Raw genomic sequence first — 25,183 nt, forward strand, 5'->3', positions numbered from 1 at the left:
TCTCACTTCATTTTGCAGATGTGATTATGAATGATCTGTGAAGCAGACAAAAGACAAAAAAGCAAAAACAAACCCAACACATCAACTGGGTTTACCTGATAGTCTCACCAGTAACTTAAGCAAATGTGACAGGGGAGTCAACAGGAAACCCATACACCCATCATCCGATTGTCATGTTGATGATGAACAGCAGGTCGCATTTCTTCCTTCAAGCCACTTAACTTTTAAACATTCCAACATCCCAATTTTTAGGCATAGGTTAATAAATAGGATTTCTGATCACTTTTTGAAATGTAGGGAAATAAGGATTGGGTACAGTGAATCTGGCAAGGAATTTTTCCTTCCTAGTACCTGCTTTCAGGAGCCTGGTGGGTAAGAGATTACAAATTGGGCTAGATGATAGGTAGGTTTATTGTGCCAATAAACACATGTGGGGTGAATAAGGTTGCAGTTTGATTGAAGGGAAAAGAGATAAATGGCTCGGTGAACTTCGCCTTTATGTCTCTTGCTCTCTAATGATCGGACCAGTGAGTGGCTGCCTTAGCTAGTTCTCTCCCTCAACTCACGAGCTACACTCACTACCTGTGGGACACCCAGGTGGAGGACTGTGTCACTATCGTTTGAGGTTCATTTGAGACCTGCTTTACCACACTGCTGGGATATACATCTACCAGCCTGAGCTGGGGACTGTTGGACCCTGTCATCTGGCTGGCTGTTGTTGACGTGTCTTACTGTTTGCTGCCTGTGGCTGGACTACTTGTATTGCTTTACAGAAGACTCAGCTGTCTGCTTCCTTGACTTGCACCCAGAAGCCCTCATGAGTTGAAGGACTGCCAGTGTATTAACTGTATCACGGAAGTGAGTTGAACTGAGTCCCCTGTACTGCTCTGTCGACTAATTAGTTGTTTATTTCTTCTTATTGTGTATATATATATATCCATATATATATACACATATAAAATCATAAGTGTTCTGATTTTGTTTCCTAGAGAACCCTAAAACAGGCTGCTAACTGCAAGATCAGCAGTTCAAAACTCCCAGCCACTCTAAGAAAGATAGGGCTCTCTACTCCAGTAAAGATGTAAAGCCCTGAAAATCCCTGAGTCAGAACTGACTCCTGAGTACCTGTGTCAAGGAGCCCTGGTGGCATTGTTATGTAAGCATTGGGTTGCTACACCTAACCCAGCCGCTCAGGTGAGACTATCTGCTACTATAAAGATTTACAGCATCAGAAACCCTCTAAAAGTCGCTATTAGTTAGAATCTGCTCATGGCAGTGGGTTGGTTAGGATAGTGCCTGCCTCTAGGGTAGACGTAAATATCAAGAATTGGCAACATCATGAGGTCTAAGCTTTAAGGAAATCTGGGGAACCAAATGATATTATACACTCTGGTGTGTAATGAAGCATATTTTGTTGTACATATCACATGTTTCATTTGTTCTATTATTGTACTCATCTAGGGCTCATCAGCAAAAGTGTTTTTTTTCATAGAAAATCTAATCAAAGAGCACTAGATAGTACAAGGTAAAGCAGGACAAGTAAAGGGATCCTCTCTTTATTACCTTGAAATATTCCCCCATGGTCTTAAGTTCTACTGACTTTTATACTCAATTAAAGGCAAAAGGGGTTAAGGTTGGGGCAGGATTTGTGATGGTGATCTTGGGTTGGGTTATTTCAAAATATGTTCAGAGAGACATCGATGGGTGTGGGTTTGAGTACCTAAATTAGAAGCTTTATTAAAAAAAACTTGGTGAAGTTAATGAACAGCCTGAAAACATCTGCTGTGTAAATAACAGCGATTTGCTTTCATTTCAGAGAAGCCTTAATCTGAAGTTAATCTCATTTAATTTTTTTTTCAGCCTTACATGATAATGTGTTTCAGTTGTGCCAGATTGTACGGCTTATATCATGCAGTAAACTGTTGTTGGGTAGTCTGTAACCAGCATTTATTTTGTAGCAAAATGGAATGGAATAGGTAAGACAGAACATGTCAGAGTTTGTTTTGTATGGTAATGGCTTGAAATGATTTGTGCACAATGAATTCGGATTGCGACACTGGATTTGGTCTGGGACACAAGGCCAAAGGGGCTTTGGTGATGCAATGGCAAGCGTTGGACTACTCGCTGTGCACTTGGCAGTTGAAACCCACCAGCCACTCAGCAGGAAAACAATGTGGTAATCTACTTCCCCAGAGGTTACAGCCTTCGAAAACCACTCTGTCCTGTGCAGCACTGACCTGACAGCACTGGAGTTGGTCTTATGGTTTTATGTGAGGTCATGGCAATTTGTTTTTTAATTGAGAACTAGTGCCTTGGTGAAATTTGGCATGATCATCATATGGCATTTGTTTTGATTTACCCACCGAAAATTTGACTTTAAATCACTAGCTAATGTCATTTTTATTTTGCCTTATCGCGTAATTTGGTGTTTTGAAGAAACATACTATTCTTGAAACTTTCTTCTCCTTAGCCTCTTCCTCCTGGAGGCAGCGATGAAGGAGAGAAATAAAGCCATTCTTCAAAGTTCACCACATATTGGCGCAGCAGGTTTTCAGGGAAAGGAGTATTTCCTATATATTTTTAATTAATAATTCTGACATATGCCTTCCTTGTGCCTTTTCAGCTACCACGACTTACCTTAATCTCACCTTAATATCACTATTTGACATTAGACTCCCCTCTAGAGAGGAAGAGAGATCCATTCAGATATTAGTTACATAAAGGTTATTAAACTAATACTTAAAATTCTAGTCCTGCACATTTTACTGTACTCCTCTAATTAAATGCCATGAATAGAAATGCATGATCCTCAGCATGGGCACATGCTTGCATCTATGTCCACTAGAAGGACAAAAGATACTGCAGAATTCTCATTTTATTTGCAGATTTTTTCCCTAGGAATATTACTATGTTTCATTAATAATCATAATATTAAGTGGAAGATGAAGATCAACTTTTGAAATGATCAAATGCATTTAAAAATTCCCTACTTTTAGAAATTTTTAAAAATTGATTCCAACCTTTTAAAAATTCTCTCCTTTTACAAATCTTTTATAATTTGTTCCAACGTCCCAATAATTAAGCATTGGTGAATTAATTATTACTACTTACTAATATACCATTGATATACTAACATTGGGACTGAAATATGGAGCTATTTCATTTGATATTATTGATAGATTTCTGAATGTCACATCTTGAGCATCATGTAAATGGAAGAGGGAAAGTAAATCACTACCAGTGAACTTGGATAACATTTGCCACATATACTAACATTTATTTTCATTGTCACCGTGCCATTTCAATTAAGCAGCTAGAATTTTGTTCTTAAGGCTGAAGTTATTCTTGCTGACAGATTTGGTAAGAGCTACACACTTTTTGGATTGAGGTCATCAAACAGAGGATGCCATTCTCTCGGGTGAGTCATCCCAGTGGAGTTTCTCCTTTCAGTGTCATGGTTTGGGGGTACCACCAAGCTGAGTTTGACTCCTAACAACCTCATAAGACAGAGCAGGGTGACTGCATTGGGTTTTGTAGGTGTCATCTTTTGGGAATCAGGTAGATCATCAGGTCTTTCAGTCACAGCCCTTCTCAGCAGTTTGAACCACTTTTTGGTTAGCAGCCAAGCAAGCACTTAACCATTGTACTGTCAAAGCTCCTTTCTCCCCTCACTCGTCTCTATAAAATCCAAGTGTGGAGTGCCTTTAGAGTTAAATGGATCACGTGGTCATGGCTGAAAGGATAAGTTGGGGCAATGGACTGGAATACAACAATTAGCCAGGTCTAGTCACCTTCCTAGATCTGTATCCCAAAGGGAGAAGTAGAAACAGGTGCTACAAAAGAGAGAGAAAATAATTTGCTATTACATAGATGAGGTTTTATGTAGATAATGCCAAATTCTGGCCAACTGAAAATATGAAATGATGCTCTAGAGGTCTTATTTATTTTATTATTATTTAAAAAGCAATGTTTTCAAGCAAATCACCTCTGAAATTCTCTCTTCCTCCAAAATGCATGTACATTAAGACAGACATAGACATTTTCTTCAACTTCTGTGAGCATATGAATGGTGTGCACGGTTTTGACCAAATGTCTGTAATATTTTATTAAATGGTTTTCATCACTCTGGGTAATAAACAGGTGATTTGACTTAGCAGAGTACAGGTGCTATTTTTAATACTTAGTGTTCTCTGGAGGGTTTCCAACTAATAATAGCAACTTTAAAAGCTTTGAAATCTCCAAGGAGTAATAAAACCGTGCTGAATATTGTCTGTGATAAATAACACATCGCTCTTCTTTCCTCTTTCGTCTCCTGCGTGAGAAAGCCTGATTCCCAATGTTGTCTAGGGCCGCCTGCCTAGTGAAGGTCAACACCTCATTGCTTTCCATCAGTGCATGATTCTTTGTGATCTTAGAATAGCGTGACCCGGTCAGGCTTTTAAAAATATAACAAAGCAGGGAAATCACACAAACATATTCACAGAAACATACTTAATGGTGTTTTTTTGTTTGTTTTCTAAAAGGGAAATATCTGATTTAATTTTTTCCCTGATAGACAAAAAAATTAAGGACTGCCAAAAGAGCATGAATCAGGAAGAACCAAGATTTAGAAAGCAAGAAGGCAAGCAAGTGAGAGCGAAGAACCATAGGGAGATATGTTAACGTGCTTCATTGCATTCCCCTTTAGACTTTATGGTACACCTCCAGAGAGAGATCATAATAAGTAAGGCGCAAATAGTTGATAAGGGACTAAAAAGACAAACCAGAGACCTTGGCAGTCTCACTGAACTGAGTATACAAAAATTGGAAATCAGGGATTCTATAGGGGAAATTCTATCAAGGTTTTTAATAAAAAGGAAGAGCTACATTTTAGGATAAAGGTTAAGGGTAATAGACCAACCACAACCTGGTCACGTTAATATGTGCTTCATGCTCTATCTGCCTGCCAGGTGAAAAATCAAATTATCTTTGGAAGGATATACCATCATTCAAAATGTCTACAACTTTTCCTAAACAATAACTATCATCCATTAATAAATTGCTAGGCATGCTTCAAGATGGGGAAAATGACCAAAAATCAAGAGGGAATAATAGGCAAAAATAATAGACCCAGGGGTGATCTAGATATTTATTAGTTATTGGCACAGATGTTCACACAACTGATTAGTATTTTAAAGAGAAAGAAACCTGGAAAACTTCCCCAGATATCTGAAATCTATTAAATGAATCAAGTTGACAACTTCAAACTAAAATTAAGAACTCAATAGATGGGTTTAAGTAGAGATCAGACATGCCAGAAAAGAAGATTAATGACCTGGAAGATAGAAAATATCTTGATTAAAGCACAGATGAAAAAAGAACATAAAAATAAACAAAATTGCACAAGAGATATACTGGACTGTATAATGGTTGTGTGGCCTGATAATTGGAGGCCCAGAAAGACATTAAAGGGAAAATGAGGCAGAAGCACTATTGGAAAATACATTGATCAGCAATGATCTAAAATCGATGATAGACATCAAGCTATAGATTAATGAACCTATGAGAACCCAGAAAACTACATATTGGCATATATCTGCAAGAAAATAAATACAAACAAAAATCTTAAAAGCATCTCAAGCGACAAAAGATAATTGTTTTCAGAGGAACCCCTGTTAGAGTTAAGGTTTCTTTTAAAGCAGAACCATTGGAAGCTAGAAAGCAACAGAATGAGTTCTTTTTAAAAGCAACATAAAATAACTGACAGTTAGAATTCAATACTCAATGAAAATACTTAAAAATAATTTTAGAAAAATTAAAACTAAGAGAATACATTACTAGCAGATATATATTGAAACTATAAATGGGAACTTTACAGGTGGAAGCAAAAGGTCCAAGATGTAATCCCCCATGCAGTTTGCAACATATGTATGTACTAGAGAGTATGTAACAGTCTCAAAGACTATGAGAAGTGTGTTAAAAGGACCTATGAGTTAAGTGGATGTACCTTCCTCTAGCGAACGAAGGGATAATTTAAGCATACATCAAGATAGTAACTGCAGTGGGTTGAATTATATTACATATGTTTTCATTAACTAGTTCATAATGTTAATAATAATAACACTAGTGATAATCAACTAATTGGTTACCCTGGGGCCTGTAGTGAACCAATTTATTATTTTCAAAAGCAGTCCTCAAATATAAATAATAAACATTTATCTTTCATTTTTACATAAATTGTTAAGCTATCTCAGATCATGGTGATGGTAGAGTGAATTATCATTTAAAAAATAGAATTAGAACACCCATACTTTTATTATCTTAAAAAAATTAGAACCAAGCATTGAGCACTAGTGACTGCTAACCATCCAAAAATACAGACGTGAAGTAGATCCTGAGCGAAGTGGAGATACCACCAGCCATGAGGAAGTCTTGCCAGAAGTGAAACAGCAAAATAAAAGGGTCCTGAATTTGATCAAGCCTCTAGCTCTAACAACCAATAGACAGAAATTTCAAATAATTTGAAACATGTCATTGAATACAATATTATGGAATGGTGAGGCAGTTCAGTTGAAACAAAACAGATTCCCCAGTAAATAAATAGCAAGGAGGGGAAAAAAGATTGAGGATGATCCTATTATTTTAGTGAGCCTTAAAATACATAGCAATCAATCACCGTGGATAGGACTGATTTAGATCCTGATTTGAAAAAAAAACAAACCAGAGAACACATGCCAAAAAAGTCCTATAAAAGTAATTATTATATGTGGAAATTCTAAAACGAGATATTTGATGATATTCAGGAATTATTGTAAAGTTGTTATAAATGTGGTAATGATATTAAGGCTATGATTTTTACATGACATTCTTATTGTTTAGGGATAGACACTAAAGTATTGAAATATACAGGATTTTCATTATATTATTAAGTTTATTTTGTATCAGTTTAAATATTTCTATAAAATATTGTAAAATAAAATATACTGCAATATATGCATTGCAATAAAAGGCAACGATAAAATAGAAGGTTAAAGTGGAAGAAATGAAATAAATGTGACTGCTGTGTAAAGTGGTAAAGTGATCAATTGAGTTCATTTGATTCTAACAAAGTGAGGACACATTTTATTCTCTAGCATGTAAAAGTAAAACTCTGATGTCATTGCTAGGTGCCATCGAGTCAGTTCCAGGTCATAGTGAAAGAACGAAACACTGCCTAGTTCTGTATCATCCTCTCAGTTGTTATGGTTGAGCCCGTTATTGCAGTCACTCAGTCAATTCCTACCGTTGAAAGTCTGAACGCTGATGCTGTTTTTTTACTGTCAGGTGCCATTGAGTTCGTGGCTACCCATGACAACATTATGCACAACAGAATGGAGCACTGCCAGGTCCTGCTACATGCTGTTGTCAATCCATTTCCTAGAGACCCTTCCTCTTTTTCACTGCCCCTCCACTTTATCAACTAGGATGCTCTTCTGCAGGCTCTGGTCTCTCCTGGAAATATGTCCAAACTTTACAAGATGAAGTCTTGCCATCCCTGCCTCTAAAGAGAGCTTTGGTTGTATTTCTTCCAAGATAGATTTGTTTGTCCTTTTAGCAGGCCATGGTGCCTTCAGTATTGTTCTCCAGCACCACAATTCAAATGCACCCATTCTTCTTCTGTCTTCCTGATTCAATGATCCAACTTTCACATGCATATGAGGTCATTGCAAATAGCATGGCTTATGTCAGATACATCTTAGTCCTCCAGGTGACGCCCTTGCTTTTAATACTCTAAAGAGGACTTGTGCAGCAGATTCACCCAATGCAATGTGTCCTTTGATCGTTTGACTGCTTGCTTCCATGAGCATTGTTTTTGGACCCAAGGAAGATAAAGTTCTTGACAATTTCAAGAACCAGTTGTGAGGATGGTGGTGTTCTGAAATATTGAGTCGTAATTCATACTAAAGGTTGTAAATTCGTACTAAAGGTTGTAATCCTTGATCTTCATCAGCAACTACTTCAAGTCCTCCTTTCAGCTCGCAAGGTTCTGTCATCTGCATATAGCTGGTTGTTAAGCCTTCCTCAAATCTGATGCTGCATTTTTCTTCATATAATCCAGCTAATCTAATTATTTGCTCAGCATACAGATGGAATAAGTCTGATGAAAAATTTTAGCCTCGACACACACCATTCCTGATTTTAAACATGCAATATTTATTTTCTTGTTCTGTTCTAATAACTGCTTCTTGATCCATGTGCAAGTCCCATGTGAGTTCAATGAAGAGTTCTGGAACCCCTGTTCTTCTCAAGGCAATCCCTAGTTTGTGATGATCCGCACAGTCAAAGGTCTTGTCATAGTCAATAAAATAGAAGTAAACATCTTTCGGGCGTTCTCTGCTTTACACCAAGATCCATCTATCATGAGCAATGGTATCCCTTATTCCAGGTCCTTATCTGAATCTAGCCTGGACCTTTGGCATCTCTCTGTCAATGTACTGCTACAACCATTGTTGATTATCTTCAGCAAAATTTTACTTGCATATTATATCTATGATAATATTCTATAATTTGAGCATTCTATTGGGTCACCTTTCTTTGGAATGTAATTCTTTCTATGACTACCTGTGACATTTAATTGTACTAAAATGATGAATCTTGTAACTAGTAAGGTAATAATGTTTTTTTCTGGCCTTGCATACATGGTCACAGAACTGCCATCCTGTTTGAATTGGAACAAAACTTGAAAACAGGATAGCCAGACCAGGCACAGCTGAACAAAGACCCTTTCCCCTGTTCCTATACCCTGTGAAGTATCGAACCTCAAGACTCTTTTACCTTGGGGTCTTTCACTGGCAACCTAGAGGAGCCAGTCAGAGTACAGTGTAGCACTGATGAAACACACAACTTTCCTCTAGTTCCTTAATGCTGCCATCCCTCCACTATCATGACCTCAACTCTACCTTACAAATCGGATTGGACCAGAGAATGCACACTGCTAGAGATAAGAGCCCGAAACACAGAGAATTCAGGATAGATAAACCCCTCAGGGCCAACAATGAGATTAGACATACCTGGATGATAAAGGGAAGGTGGTGGGAGAAAGAGGGAATCAATCACAAGGATCAATATATAACCCACTCCCAGGGCAATGAACAACAGAAAAATGGGTAAAGGGCGACAGAGGATGATTTAAGATATGAAAGTAATAAACTATAACTTATTAAGGGTCCATGCGGGAGGGCAGGCAGGGGAGGGAGGGGGAAAAATGAGGAGCTATACCAAGGGCTCCAGTAGAAAGAAAATGCTTTGAAAATAATGATGGCAGCATATGTACAAATGTGCTTGACACAATAGATGATTGTATGGATTGTGATAAGAAATGTAAGAGACCCCAATAAAAGCATTTAATTAAAAATATAAAGATGAATGAAAATGCTCCCCCCAAAAAAAATTGAACCCTTGTGTGTGCAGAAAAGTTTTCTTATGTCAGGTCACTCCTGGGCAGGGTTCTGAGGGGGTCTGAGTCCACAGTGAGCCTCATCCCACTCATCTGCATCCTAATTGCTATGTGAACACGAAAAACTTGCAAAATGCTACTGAGTAGTGCCAATTATTTACTGAGTGCTACAGTCCTTTAAGACTGATGCCCTTGATTCGATTCTTACTCATGGAGACCTTATAGGACACTGCCCAGACTGCCACATCTTTTCCTTGGTGGGTTTGAACTGCCTGTCTTTTGTTTAGTAACTGAATGCTTAAATACTGTGCGTGCCTTCAAGGGCTCCTATCGGCCTCCAGGGACCTGTTACTTCATCACGACTCTTTTCAATGTAGAAGAACTAGAAACTTTAAATAATAACAAAAAATTATATTTTGGATTTTAGAAAGAAGACTTACATGATGACTTCATAAGACATTATTTAAATGTAAGACCAAGTAAAACAAATGTATGTAAAATAGTAATACCTGCAAACATGAATCAAAATAAGCCCATCCAGCTATATGTATACATACAAATAGCATGACCTCAAAATATAAAGAACGTAAGCAATTAACAGTAGTAAAAGAGACAGATGAAAATCGTAAAACTGTGTTGGATTTTTTCCATCCCTCTTTCATTAATTAACAAAGTATGTAGGAAAAAAGCACTAACACATGTAACAAACTTGACTTAATTTTATGACTCGTATACAGAACACTACGCGAAACATTTCAGAAAAAAATATTTTAAAAGTTCACAAGGAACATTTTGCAAAGAGACCATATGCTCAGGCAAAGAACTTCTCAATCTATCTTAAAGGATTTAAACCAGAGAATTTATTTTCTGGCCACGGTACTAGAACTAATATTGAAATTTGTCACAAAATGATAATGAAAAGGATTACAAAAAAATTAGGTACCTGTTGAACCCCATGTGAACCGACTGAGTCCCACCATGTGGCCCAGGTGAGCCTTACCATAAAAGTCATCAGACATTATAAAATAATTGCTGTTTCAAGGCAGAAAAATGATGAGAGAATTCTCATATCTGTAAATTAATTGATAATTTCCCTTCTGTGTCAAAAAACAATCATAATAAAAATAAGGAATGTTTTAACTGAAAGGCAGTGAACATGCAGCATATCAAACTGTGGGTTGCAACCGCAGCAGTACTAGTAAGAGAATGTAGAGCCCTCTTATTATAGTAGAAAAAGAGAGAAGCTACAAACCAGTGATCTAAATACCAGTCACAAGACTCTTGAGGGGAGGAGACAGCAAAATAAACTAAAACAATTGCAAGAGAAAAAAGATAAGAGTATTAATTGTTGAAATAGAAAAGACAAATGGAGAAAAAAGTTAAGTTCTTTGACAAAAAAAGTCCTGGTAGAATAATTTGAAATAAAGATAAGGCAAATGTTACTAATATTAAAAAAAGAAAAAAATCTCTAAACTATACGTATTAAAAGATAATGAAAAGATGTTATGAAGATTTATGCCGGTGAATTAAAAAAATTAAATCAAATGAATAAATACATTTAGTAATACAATTAAAAGTAAAATAGTACATTTTAGAAATATAAACATTCTAATTGAATTAACTTGTAATTATAAATCTTCCTGCAAAGACAACACCGGCTAAGTTTGCCAGTAAAATTTCCCCAGGCATAGAAAGGAAATAATATTAACCGTATATAGACTCCACTATAAGGCCAACATTACCTTACCTCCAAAACCAACAAGAGATAAGAAGAAAGGAAGTCCTCAGGCCAACTATTTAATAAACATAAATGCAAATATCTGAGTCAAAACTTTAGTAAATTGTAACCACTGAAAGATAAAAATAGGAATATACCACTACCAATTTCAGTTTATTTCATGAATGTAAATTGATTCTTTTGAAAATCAATCTATGTAACTTACCATAATATTTGAGTAAAAATGAAAATTAATATCATCTCAATAGAGAAAAATAATTGATAAAATATAACAATAATTTTTGATAAAACCTCAGCAAAATAGGAATAGAGTAGAATGTCCCTAACCAGATTAATCATCTACAGCAAATGTCAGACTTAATGTTGGAATATTGAAAACTTTCTTTTTTTTTTTAAAGAATTATTTTATTGGGGCTTTTACAGCTCTTATAACAATCCATAAATCAATTGTATCAACACATTTGTACATATGTTGACATCATCATTTTTAAAACATTTTTTTCTACTTGAGCCCTTGTTATCAGCTCCTTTTTTCCCTCCCTCCCACCCTTGAGAACCCTTGATAAATGATAAATTATTATTATTTTCATGTCACACCATTTTCTGTCTCCCTTCACCCATGTTTCTATTGTTCCTCTCACTGGGTTGGGGGGTGGGGGCAGGCTGGATGTCAATCATTGTGTTTGGTTCCCCTGTTTTTCCCCCTTCTCCCCGCACCTTCCCCCTACCCTCATGATAACACTACTCCCGTTACTGTTCCTGAGAGTGTTATCTGTCCTGGATTCCATGTGTCAAGAACTCTTGTCTATGCCAGTGTACATGCTCTGGTCTAGCCATGTTTGTAAATTAGAACTGGGGTCATGATAGTGGGGTGTGGTGGGGTGGAGGAAGCATTAAAGAAGTAGAGGAATGTTGTGTGTTTCATCCTCTTATACTGCATCCTGGCTGACTCGTTTTGTGAGGTGATGTCATATTGCCTACAGATGGGCTTTGGATATCCACTCTATCCCCCCATAGTTTGTATTGATATAATTATTTGTTTGTGGTCTTTTGATGCCTGATACCTGATCCTGTATGACACCTCATGATCATGGTGTGTTTCTTCCAGGTGGACTTTGTTCCTTCCTGCTAGATGTCCAATTATTTAACTTCAAGCCTTTAAGACCTCAGATGCTATATCTTTCGATAGCCAGGCACCATCAGCTTTCTCCACCACATTAGCTTATGTACCCATTTGTCTTCAGTGATCGTGTCGGGAAGGTGAACATCACAGAGTGCCAGATTATTGGAACTGAGTGTTCTTGCGTTGAGTAGAGACCCAATGTCTATCTTGAAAGCTTTCCTTAAAGAGATTCCAAATAAGATAAAATAAGAGTTTCTGTGCATGCTGTGTGTTTACCAGTTACTATTCCTCATTATATTGGAGACCGTAGCCCATGTAACAAATTGCAGGATATCTTCATAACTGTAGGGTAGGAAAACTCCTGCATTTTCCACAAGCCATAAAAATGATTCTGATGCAAGTTTGGGGAACCACATGACTGGATGGTTCAAAAGGCAATTCGCTTCTTAAGCAGCCAAAATTTAATACTCAGCAAGGGGTGAGGAGAAGCCCATTGCTACTCTGGGTTGAAGATAGATTTTTCCATCTTCTGTTAAAGGAAGTGGGAGGAGTTCTCTTACATTAAGGATACTACAATCAATGTGACCAAGAAAAACTGGTGTTCAAATTATTGAGTGGAAGACGAATTTTCTCTACAAACTTTCACCCAAACTACAATGAAAATTAAAATAATAAGCATGCATATTTCATAAATAAAAATAAATTGGTTTTGTGACTTCACTAAACCTTTTCTTATTTTTCAATTAATCAGAAGCAGTTGATTCCCAGTGCGTGGTGTAACAACCTACTGTTTATCAATAATTAGATTATAAATGTTAATGGGGGCTTAATATTTAGCATTCCTTTGTAGAGATGGGATTCAAATATGAGGTGACTTCAAAGTTTGTAGAAAAATAAAATGAGAAGATAACGGATTTTTACCACGAGCTTTTTGAAACTCTTTCATATAGCTTAGCCCCTTTACAGTGGTTAGTGTATAGATATATATCATGGGTCAATCAGATCATGGCCCTAGAAAAGTAATTATATTGTATAAAAATCTAGTATAATATATTTAGTTTCTTTGATAAATGTTGCTATGATAAATGTTGACATTTACAAACAGTGATGTTTTTGTATTGACCCTGTTTTTCATACATGCTATTTTTGTTTCTTCTTTTTTTGTTTTACAAAATAATATCTGCTCATAAAAATTCCAGCAATGCATAAACATATAAAGTAGTAGGTACGAGTTCCACACACTTCTACCTGGGTTTACCTAGAGTGACCACTGTAAGCATTTTTGCAACGTTACCTTCTATTGATTTATTTATATATGTTAAAGCCCAGTGTGGCGAGTCAACTCACAGTGAACTCATAGGGCAGAACTGCTCCACAGGATTCCCCAGGCTGTCAGTCTTCTCAGAAGCTGACTACTACATCTTTCTTCAGGGGAGCTGCTGGGGGGCTTGATCTGCTGACCTCTTGGTCAGCGTAGCCACTTAGCCGCTGCTTAGCCACTGCACCACTTGGTGTCCTTGTATTTACATATGTATTTCAAATATTGTTTTAAAAAGTCTTCACGTCACTGTCCAATATTTCAAAATTTAAGTGTGTATATGGAACCCTGTGTTCATTTTCCCTCGCAAATTCGACAAACGGGCGGTCAGTACGATTCTCTCTGAAGTATTTGCAATGCCTATTATTTATCCTGACTTGTTGTTTGTCAGATTAAGGGACTAAGTAGCACTTTGGGGAACAAAGGATAACCACCTATATGATGTAACAGCGCTCTTCTTCCAATTCCCAGAGCAACATTCACACGTACTCCCACAAATAAATAAATGTGGTCATCTTGAGGGCATTATTGGCAGAAAGGGTCTACAGATAATGCTTTTGGAAAACAGGAAGGGACATGAACACGGAAATTCATAATGTATCAAGCCAAGGGCAACACTATTTTATTTTTCTAAAACACCATTGTGTATATGTCCGTTTAATAAAAAGCATGTTTTGAAGTTTTTGCTTCCCTATTCCATAGGCATAAATATCCTGCCACTGACCACCGTGGAATATAATTTAGAATCTTGACAGTTTTTTCCCCATATCTTTGTCAGGATCGGTTATATATATGATGTTTAAAACAATCATTTTATTGGGGGCTCTTATAACATTCCATACATCAATTGTGTCGAGCATATTTATACTTATGTTGCCATCATCATTTTCTAATAATTTACTTTCTTTTGGAGCCCTTGGTACCAGCTCCTCTTTTTACCCTCCCTGCCCCACTCCTACCCTCTTGCATGACAGTTTTTTAAAAAGAAGTATTATGTCAATGAAGATAAATTTCCCAGAGGTTTATCAAACACATCAGCTGATTGTGGAGTGTGACTTATATCCAGATAAAAAATTATACATTTTAAGCTTTTATGGATAAAATGTGCTACAATCCCATTACCCAGTTCATTCAAGAAAAACAGAACAAACAACAATAGGTGCCTCTGGGCCCATTCACAGTCATCGGGACCTGACATGGATCAGAGTCGAACTTGGCTCTAAGGGACGTTCAGTGTTGGAGTTTTCAGAAGTGCCTCAGTAGGCCTTTCTCTCCTGTGTCTCTGGTAGATTCTAACTTCCCACTTTCAGTTCAGTTAACACTTCTATGTGATGTTTACACCACCAAGATACCCAATTTGTGATTAGTTCCTAAATATCACTCACGTATGTTTTATTCCACCATATTGCTGCCATGAAAATCAGATGATCATAATTCGTTAAAGAGAATCTTGACTGTCCATTTATATTTATGCTTCTGCCTCTATGTCCACTGTCTACACTGCTGTTTGAGAGAGGTTTTCACAGTGCCACTTTAGCTATGTAGGAGACAATTTAATTCCAGCTGTTCAAAGCTTCACACGATCCTTGTCCCTGGACTCTGCCCAAAGCATGTTTCCCAGGGCTCAAAGCCCCTATTAGTCTGCCTCAAAACCATTCTCCTCCCTTTGCCACAGGACCATTGCGCATTCTCATTCCGTCGCTGAGAATTTTGTTTCCTTGATCTCTCCCGAGTTAATTCACTTTCCTCAAGTTCCTACTCAAATGCCTTTTACCTAACCCACACCAGGCCCCTATAGGCTCTCTTCCTGGCATCTGCCACCTCCCTGTGTTGCTATTTGATGGCTAAACCTTTCAGCTCTGCGGGTGCAAGAACCATGTATGCTTATACCTACCTACTACTTCAATCTGGCATTTGCTGCATTCTTGATTGTTTACTGAAATCACAAAACAATATGCATTAATTTACAAAATAGATAGGAGAGAGGCTTATTATAACATGCCTTTGGCATGGTGACAGGGTAGTATGTGTTAGGTTGAGAACCTCAAGGTCAGCAGTTGGAAAGTAACAGCTGCTCTGTGGGAGAAAGAAGAGGCTTTCTACTCCATTAAAGATTCACAGCCTCAGAAACTCACAGGGGCAGTTCTACCCTGTCCTACCTGGTCACTATGAGTTGGAATCCACTCAGTGGTGGTGAGATCTGAGGATTGTTGTAGTAAAGATGTTATGACCTATAACTGTTGTAGGACGTAATTTCTAGAGATAGTTTTCACATGAGGTAGCAGGTTCGCAAGGGTTAGGAAACTTTTCAGATGAGATAACTAAGGTTTAGAGGGCTTGGAAACTTACACACAAGAACGAAGCTTTTAACCAATATGAGAATTGAAATTTGATTTATCTAATAGCACTACTAGCCCCAAAGCAGTTACAGACCACTGTACAAAGCCTTTCTGGGACAAATTAGCATACATGCAGCATCCCCTACTCTCCCTCCTGAAAATCCATAAGGATCATTATGAATGCTAAAATCTGTCAATGTAATGAAACCTGTTAACTAAATCTAAGACTCTTCGTTTTGTAATACCCATTAGTGGTGTTTCTTCTTGGCAAAGACTGCTGGAATTTTTGTTTCTTCTTTTCGTCCTTCAATTTGCTTTATCTGTCCAAATGACATTGATTGTGATTCCATTGGCAAGTATTTCTTTCTGAACAAAACCTTCACGACATATTCCTATTGATTCATAATGAGAAGACAAAATGCCCCCATTCATGATCAAACATCGAGCCTTTTAATTTGTCATAAGTTAGTATCAGATATCTGGGTGCATGGACCTCATTGGACCTTTTTTCTGTGGTCTCCAGTGTATCAATTGTCTTGAAATTCTTCGGTGTCACCCTCCTCTCCTAACTTAGGGGATCAAACTGCACATGATGAAGGGCTACCAGACCTAGAAGAACAGTAACAACTGGAAGATTGAAGCTGCTTTTCATGAGAATAGAGAGGCATTGGTCAGTTCCAGTCCAATTACCAATGATGAAACATAATAGTCTCACCTTCAATAAAATTAATAAAGAATATGACTTGCCTATAAATGATACATTTAATTTTAATTTAATTTTTAGCTTATTTCATCTAAAACTTAATTCCTGTTAACAGTTCCCAGTTCTAGGGAAATTTGCCGACTCATTTCTTTAGAATGGAACATAAGTCTTTCAAGTCATGCATATACTGAACTTCTCCAAATTTCTCATAAGTTTAAATATATGGATTTTATGTCTGTAGGTAGAGAATTTTACCATGCCCTTTTCTTCTATATATACTAAGTATATTTATATCTGCATCAATAGAGGGATATAGGGAAATTATGTATATCTTTTTAATCTTAAAGGATTTTTACCTTGAATATAACTTAACATTTTTAAAGCACTGTAACCACACAGTTCAGAGTTCATAATATTTTGGCCATGGTATATGCCATTCTTTTGAGTCAAAAATTTATAGAAAGTTTGAAGCTTCACACAAAGAATCAGGAGGTATTTAACCCTTTTCCCAAGTTAAACAGATTTAAAAAAAGAAACAGCCTTTTTCAGTGTGCCTGACAACATTTATTTATCCAACAAATAGACATTTGGAGTATAAAGAAAACTAGAAATTCCTTCCGCTTGCACTGAGCTCACCTACTAGGCAGGGACAAAGACACAGTTGTGCATGGACAGTGCAGGGGCTCCGTGCCAGAACAACGCAGGCAGAGTGCTGTGTGCACACACACGCCTGCCTCTCCTGGTGTTAGGACCATCGAAGGAAACGTTACCAGGCCTGGCTCATCTTCACAAGCATCCTTATTTCTGAGTCCATTGTTTCAGCCACTGTGTCAATGTAGCTATTTGACAGTCTTCCTCTTTCGCCCTGACCTTCTACTTTTCCAAGGACAAAGTCATTTTCCAGGGACTGGTCTCTTAGGGACCAGGTCTCCTAGGATCCAGAAATTGACTCTTCCCGGAGGAAGCGCTGTTTAAGATGAGACCTCTATGTTTCACAGATCCTGTATGATGCTTTTGTTTTCTCTTTACCAGATCTTGTATGATGGATGCTGACAGACTATTCAAAAAGACCTGTGTCATCCATAGTAAACAACAAAATGAATCTACAGTTTTCTAATGAGGAGTATTTTAATGACAGCATTTGGGACTATAGACAGGAACAAAGCAGATGGTGCTGCCTTTTTCTGGGGATAGTTTGTTGTGTGCTTTCCTGGTTCTTTGCTCCTGTTTTCCATGGACCCAGAGTCACATGGGAATAATCTCTGCTCACCTTAGTATCTGATCTGGTACAAAATACTTTTGGAAATTTAACGCAAATCTGCGCTGTGTCTGAGGTGCTACATGAAGAGTAGTGGCTAATCCCTGTCTTGTTGGATTAACTCCTTAACCTGATGACCCCTGATGACCCTTTCTGTCAGGACAGTCTGTCATTCCAAATGGCTGGCACCTCAACCATGTTGGTCCATTGTGACCCTTTGAATCTGGCGTAGTCATAATTCACTCCTTGTAGGACCCCACTATCAGAGGCTCATGACCAATATGGCCTGGAGGTCAATTTTTTTAAAATGAGGAAATTTCCGTGAAAAATTCATATCTATTCTTATGTAGCCAAAGTTGAGACTCAGCAGGAGCTTTGTTTGTTGTAGACTTTTTTCTTGTTTCACACCTGGTCACTTTTACCCCTTTAATTACATGCCTGATCTTGGTAGGCATTTGAATCTATATCTCCTGATAGACCTTTGTAGCTGATCAAATTGGTGTGGACACTGGACCTTGGTTGGGTTAATTATATTTTCTCTCTGGGAATTATGGATAGTGCACAAGACTCTAGTTGAATTCATCTTAAACTATGGAGAGTTGAACAAATTTGGTCATTTTTGTCAGGTTGATTCCAAAGCATGTTTATAGTTAGAGGTGAAAGCATAAAGGTTTCAGAATGAATGAATTAGCCAGGTAGCTACAGAAAGAGGTCTGTAGCTTGGATCTGAATAGATTTCCAAATTCTGACTCTGGTTCCTGATAAGGCAAGACTGTTCTTCCTGTCCTAGATACTATTTCACTCACTCGCATCACATTCGCATCATGGTGACCCTGTGGTACAGGGTAGAACTGCCCTTGTGGGTTTCCAGGACTATAAGTTTTCGGGAGTAGAAAACCTTATCTCTCCCATGCAGAGCTGCTGAGGGTTTCAAACTGCTGACATCGCAGTAGCACCAGTACTCCACCTACGTATACGAGATGCCTCCAATTCCTCATTTAAGATTCTCTAACTTGAACTCCAGAGAGCTTTTGCTTGTAACTTAAGTCTACCCTAACAAAGAAGTTAAAGTGTGCTTTATTAACACGTTTGCTTGGGAAAATGGAACTTTAAGTACTTGATATATGTTCAGGAACACTCTAGTTGAATTAACAGAACAAGATATTGCCAGTATTGATTATGTTTTTTTTTCTTGGTTGACCATTAGAAACTCTGGGCTCTAAGCTATATCTATGTTTGTCTTGATAGACTGAATCTCTACTGTGAAGCACTGACTCAGAATAAGCTAAAATGTTGCCTGAATTTTTAATCTTGATTTTAAATACACACACACACACACACACACTTTGTATTTATAGGGCGATGTGGTTTGAAATATAGTAAACTGAACATTTTTGAGCCTATGATTTAACTTAAGAACTACAACATTACCCTTTATCTTTTTCTTCTCTTTCTACCTCTCAGAGCGATAACCATTGTACTAAATGAGTGAGCATCTTCATCGTTTCCTATTTAGATCCCTCTTTGATTTTCAAATGCTCCAAGAATCACATCCCCCAGAGGCAGTTAGGTTTAAAAGCCAACCAACTCTGAAAGGTTCTAAATTTAATTTGAGGGTTTATCTCCCCTAGAATTTGAAGGTGAGTCAAAATTGTGTTTTGAAAATTCTGTTTAATTTTAGATTGAGCCATGGAATATAAAGAAACAAAAGTTAGAATTAATTTTGTCAGTAAATAAGATTCAAACCTTCATTGATTATATTATTAACACAAGATAATAATAGTTATCAGCGAGTTTCCCTTTATATCAGTGGAAATTTACTTTGGGCAAGTGAACTAAGGAGTGCGGAGTTAAATGAGGATTTCATAATCGGTATTTTGAGTAATATTGATATGTTTTAGAATCTAAAGTGAGCTCTGTAATGGAACTTATATGGATTGTTCAGGTCCAAGTCTATTTAGTTGGTGGTAATTTCCTGAAGTACTGTTTGAGAACAAACTTCGAGTCCGTGTCAAGGGCAATGCGTGATGGGTGAGTAATGATTCCATGATCAGCTACTGATGCGTACTCTGGGTCTGGATTAGGAGCTTGAGGGTATCCCTAACCCAATCTGTCTTTGCTTCTATGACTGTTTTGAAACCATCTTGACCATCTGAATGTCCCCTGATTTGTAGCTAACTCCTTTTGGAGAACCAACTTCATAGTTAAATAAAGAAATCACAGAGGTGTGTTCTGATCTTTGATAATTTATTATGGTCTCTAATCATCTTCACTACTAGTCTTTTTATCAAAAGTTTCTGAAACATCCCATCCTTTTCATAAAGTGCCTCTCACAATCATTATTAAACCCCATCATGGATAGAACTGTCGGCTATAATTTAAAACAACTGAGTAACAAAGCCTCTCCAGAGCCTATGAGACATTATTTTTAAGATAACATCTATTCTTGTCCTTCATTTATGAATGTTTGCCCAGGAAATGGTCGTAAAAAGCTTTGACTCCCAATTGAATAATGCATTCTCAAAAGTAGCTGCCAAGTGTAAATACCATTGATATACATTCATGCATATGATAGTATATAAATAACCAGGAGGAGCATAGCAAAGGTCAATCAATTACATATAGGTCAGAATGCTTTCCATCTGGATTGAATCATTTTAGCAAATGACATCATGTGTCCTTTGGAGTCTATTTTGAAATGTAGCTTTAGTAATTATAGATTGGCTTCTCTTCTGGGTTACCAGGATGGTGGTGGTAAGGCTCAATAAATAAATGTACTGAATTTGCTGCAGGAAAAAAATTTACATAATTAGTGGGCAGTGATGAAGACTTCTTATCCTAAAGACAACCTTTGGTCTCTCTCCATCAATATCTAGTCTCTTACCCTTCCTGGTTGGTTTTTGTTTTAAAGAACTAGAAGACAATAAAGTTGGAACTGAACCAGCAGGTCCTCTTTGTATAACTGCAGTGAATGTCTTTCCATGCAATTGCCCGTGGGGATCCGGTAGTGAAGAATCGAGCACTCTTCCATGTCTTCTAACTCCACCATGGCTCTTGTTGGGCCCCATACGTCTGCTCTATGATTTTTATTTCAATCACAAGGGGAGTGGTTGCCCAGATCACCAGTCTCTAGAAGGACTGGTGGGATGAGCTATTGTATGAGATCGGAAGGGACGTTGACATTTTTCCAGTGGGCACAACAAACGAATTTGGCGTATAGACCAAGTGATGAAAGGAGCTGCCAGGTCCGGTCCTTTCCAATCAGTTGGGGCCGAGGAGGTAAATGTTACTTGAGAGAATTTAATGTGTGATTTCCCCCTTCCTTCCAGATATTTGGGAAATGTAAGAACATCATTAGTGTCTAGTTTTTAAAGTACGATGAGTTGAAGTAAAGGAGGGGTCTTGGTGAAAATTGCTGTCAATTTTGATAGGCATTTATGGTTGAAATCTAAGTTTGTGCTTGGGTTATTGGAGGGAGGAACTCTTGGGCATTATTAGCAAAGGTAAAGGAAGTGGCTCTTGCCTTTAGTGTCTGGTGGGGAAAACTGACATGCAAACACTTTATCACAGTAAAAATAATGCTCCACTAGGAGATATGTCTCAATCCAGGTAGAACTAATGGAGTTTTTAAAATTCTTTTTTTTCTTTTTTAAATTGTTTTATTAGGGGCTCATGCAAATCCTATCACAATCACAATCCATACACATCAATTGTGTAAAGCACATCTGTACACTCATTGCCCTCATCATTCTCAAGACATTTGCTCTCCACCTAAGCCTCTGGCATCAGCTCCTCATTTTTTCCCCTCCCTCATGAACCCTTGATAATTTATACATTATTATTTTGTCATATCTTACCCTGTACAACGTCTCCCTTCACCCACCCCTCTGTTGTCCGTCCCCCAGGGAGGAGGTCACATGCAGATCCTTGTAATTGGTTCCCCCTTTCCAACCCACCCTCCCTCCACCCTCCCAGCATTGCCACTCACACCACTGGTCCTGAAAGAGTTTTAAAAATTCTTATTGGTCTGACCCTGACCTTATCTATAGATTCTCAGTACTTAGCACAATAGACTCACTCGCTGCCATGAAGCTGATGCTGATTCATAGTGACCTATGGAACAGGAGTAGAACTGCTTCTGTGGGTTTCTGAGAATCTAACTCTTTATGGGAGTAGAGAGCTCCATCTTTCTCTCTCAGAGCAGCTGATGGTTTGACTGCAAACATTGTGGACTACAGTTCAACTCCTAAGTGGCATGCCATGAGGGCCCCTTCAGCACAATATTAGATATTAATAAATGTTCTCTGACTAGAACAATAAGAATCCTAATTAATAATAGTCCATATGTGTACAATTGAATAAAAATATTTATGCCCTTGAATGGTTCCAAGAATTGTGTTATTGGTATGGCTTGTTTGCTTGTACTATTATTGTTCTTTGGATGAGTTGAGTCTGCACTCATAGCCCCCAGCCTCCTTACCGAGTCTCTTGAAAGATGTTAGGTTCCTTTCTCTTGCAGCCAATCAGTACAGTGACAGGGAAGCAGGAAGAGAAGCCCAGGTGGTGCAGTGGTTCAACGCTGAGCTGCAACTGAGAGGTGGGTGGTTTGCAGCTGCCGGGTGTTCCTTGAAAGAAACGTTTAGCAGTCTGCTCTGTAAAGATGGTTAGCCTTGGGAATCCTATGGGGCAGGTCTTCCCTTCCCTGTAGGGTTTCTGTGAGTCAGAGTCTATGCCAGAGCAAGTGAGCAAGCCAAAACAGCAGGAAGAAGAGGACCAGGGGGAGGGGGAGGGAAGGATAGAAGAAAGGGGGAAAAATGAAAGAAAGAAGGAAAATGACCATGTATCAGGAAATGTGTCCAACTGGAAATTACAAAGAAACAAAAGGAAAGCAAAAAACAAACAAAAAATCCCACCCAGCCCTACTTAGGTGGTTTTCTCCAAGTCTGGGTTTCTCTTCGAGCTCCTCGCTTGTAGCTTGTGGCTTTCACCTTCCCATTCACAAGAAGGCTCTTATTCCTGCAGGTACTGTGGTTGCAGTAGGAGGACCAAAGATCAAAGAGGACCCATTAGCTGATTCTGATCTGCTCAATGGGGACAAAACAAAGGCTTTTGAAGGAGCCCCCACTCTGCTTACCTGTCATTTCTCAGAACCTCCCTAGCTGCTCTGAGCAGGAGACACGTTCTGAATGGAGAATGGGTTGGCCAATCAGTGCTTGCCAAACTTTAAATCTTCTTATACAGATGTAACACTGCCATTAAACCTGTGAAGACCATACCTACTGTTTTTGGCATGTGTTTTCCTCCCTCAATAATTTCACGAGTCTGTCTTCATGGCATTAAAAATGTCCGTGGGGCTCCAAGGCGCAATCGGTTAGCATGGCACTTATGCAAAAATCCCCCAATACCATAAATAATTTGAACAGTTTGTAAAGCTTAGCATCTAGTATTTCCATGTTTTATGCTTACTAGCAGTGCTATAATGAACATTCTTTCTCCCCCCTACCCCATAATTCTTTTGACCTTCTTCTTTCATCTTGATCATGTTTTGTCCCATTTTGAAAATAACAATTAGTACCGGAGCTTTAGTTACCATCTTTAAATAGTGTCTGGGGAGATGGATTTTGAAAATAACGACAATTAATGTAAAATATAATGTAGATAATTTAAATTGCATCCACAAGACACAAAATATCTCACTGACCTGACAAAATCAGAATGGAGAGGAAAGAAGGACCCACGTTCTGGTGGGATCGGTTTAATTGGTTCAATGAAAATGGCTTTTGCACGTTTGGTAGAGGAAATCTGGAAGTCTGCTGCTATGTTAATTTTCAGATCCCTCCTGCTCAAAAGTATATTTTCACCAGGTCTTTTCTTTGAACAAATGTTGTCAAATGAGGGTGTGAAAGCAGTTCATCTCACAGCTCCTGTGTCAGAACACGGAGGAGGCATGTCAAGGTAGAAAGTCTGGCAGCCACACCCAGCTCAAAGAAGGGGGCTGCTGAAAAACTTAGCTTCCAGAGGCAAGAAAGGGGAGATGCTGACACCCCACCCCACTCATGCTGGTCTTTGGCCCCCTCTTTTGTGAAACGTGGCAGTGCATCAGCCAGACCCAGCACACAGCCAAGAGTTCTGGAATTTGCTGAGGACAGTACCTCTCACAACTGTGTTTGAAATGTAACGCTTTTTAAAAAACGCATGCCAGGATTCCGGAGAAGCCAGGCTGGACACTTGAACTGCTTGTATATCCAATTGTATGTTTCTTTTTTCTTTTTGATGCTGCAATGTAAGGTTAATTTCTATGGGGAGTAAATTATGCCCAGCTTTCTGCTATGTGCCAGGCAAATTGAAGGCAATAGAAACTGATGGGTGGTGACGATTAAAGAGCACTGTTGACCTTTTGGTAAATCATTCATCATATTGCTTCATCTGTAAGTGGTTTTCCAGTTGCCACTCCTATTTGCTAATCACGGCATTTCACTCTGGGTGCTACAGAGTCGTATCGTCTTGCTGAGGGCTGTCTTCTTTGTGTCGTTTCACTTTCTCTCTCTCTCTCTCCCCATTTGTTTTCCTTTAGTCATTGTTACTGTAGTGTTTGATTACCTAATCCATCTTCCAGCAGAGGGGGCTGTGGACAGAGCGGCAGAGGGGATCCCTATGCAGTCTCTTTTCCTGCTGGTTTCATTGGGCTCTCTTGGGTGTCTCCTAAGGAGTTGGGGCGGACTTCAAGGACCCATCCCTTTCCTCCTTTGGTCCCTTTAGAATTCAGTTACAAGATGGCTGTCTTCCACAGTGACCACTGGCGAGAGCTTGGTGCATTGGTCTTGATGGCTTAGCAGCAGTACATGTTTTCGCTCCTTTCTATGAGTTAGAATCCACAGATGGCAATCAGTGTGGTTTTTATTTTCGTTCTCAAAGCTCCCATGGCGGGGGCAGGGGACAGGGACCCAAGAGGGAAGCAGGAAGAGCCTCAAATTCAAGCCTGGGTCAAATTCTATGAACTAGGGAATTCATTGTAGCAGAAGTGTACGTCTAGATACCAAACCCAAGGTAGATAGACCCACGACTGGACAGCTGCCAAAATCCACCATACAAGGTTGTAGCCATCTATGGAGTCTTCAGTTCTTGAGCTTTCTGTTTAAATTTGGCCAATCCCTGGTTCCGAAGCATAGTTAATCTAGAAGATTTCCCCACTAGGCCTGCATGGGTATGTCCCAGCACCCGATCTAGGCTAAGCACCTTGAGGATGTGGTTCTGCTTCAAAGACCAAGAGAAATTGACCTTTGTCTACT

General features: G+C 38.5%; 1 protein-coding gene across 3 annotated transcripts in view; it reads left to right on the forward strand.

Annotated features, from left to right (window-relative positions):
• Positions 1 to 25,183, forward strand: part of FHIT (fragile histidine triad diadenosine triphosphatase) — a 1,786,389-nt gene that overhangs the window by 300,028 nt on the left and 1,461,178 nt on the right. The window lies entirely within an intron of this gene.

This window comes from Tenrec ecaudatus, chromosome 5 (genome assembly GCF_050624435.1).
Source record: "Tenrec ecaudatus isolate mTenEca1 chromosome 5, mTenEca1.hap1, whole genome shotgun sequence".
Taxonomy (NCBI): domain Eukaryota; kingdom Metazoa; phylum Chordata; class Mammalia; order Afrosoricida; family Tenrecidae; genus Tenrec; species Tenrec ecaudatus.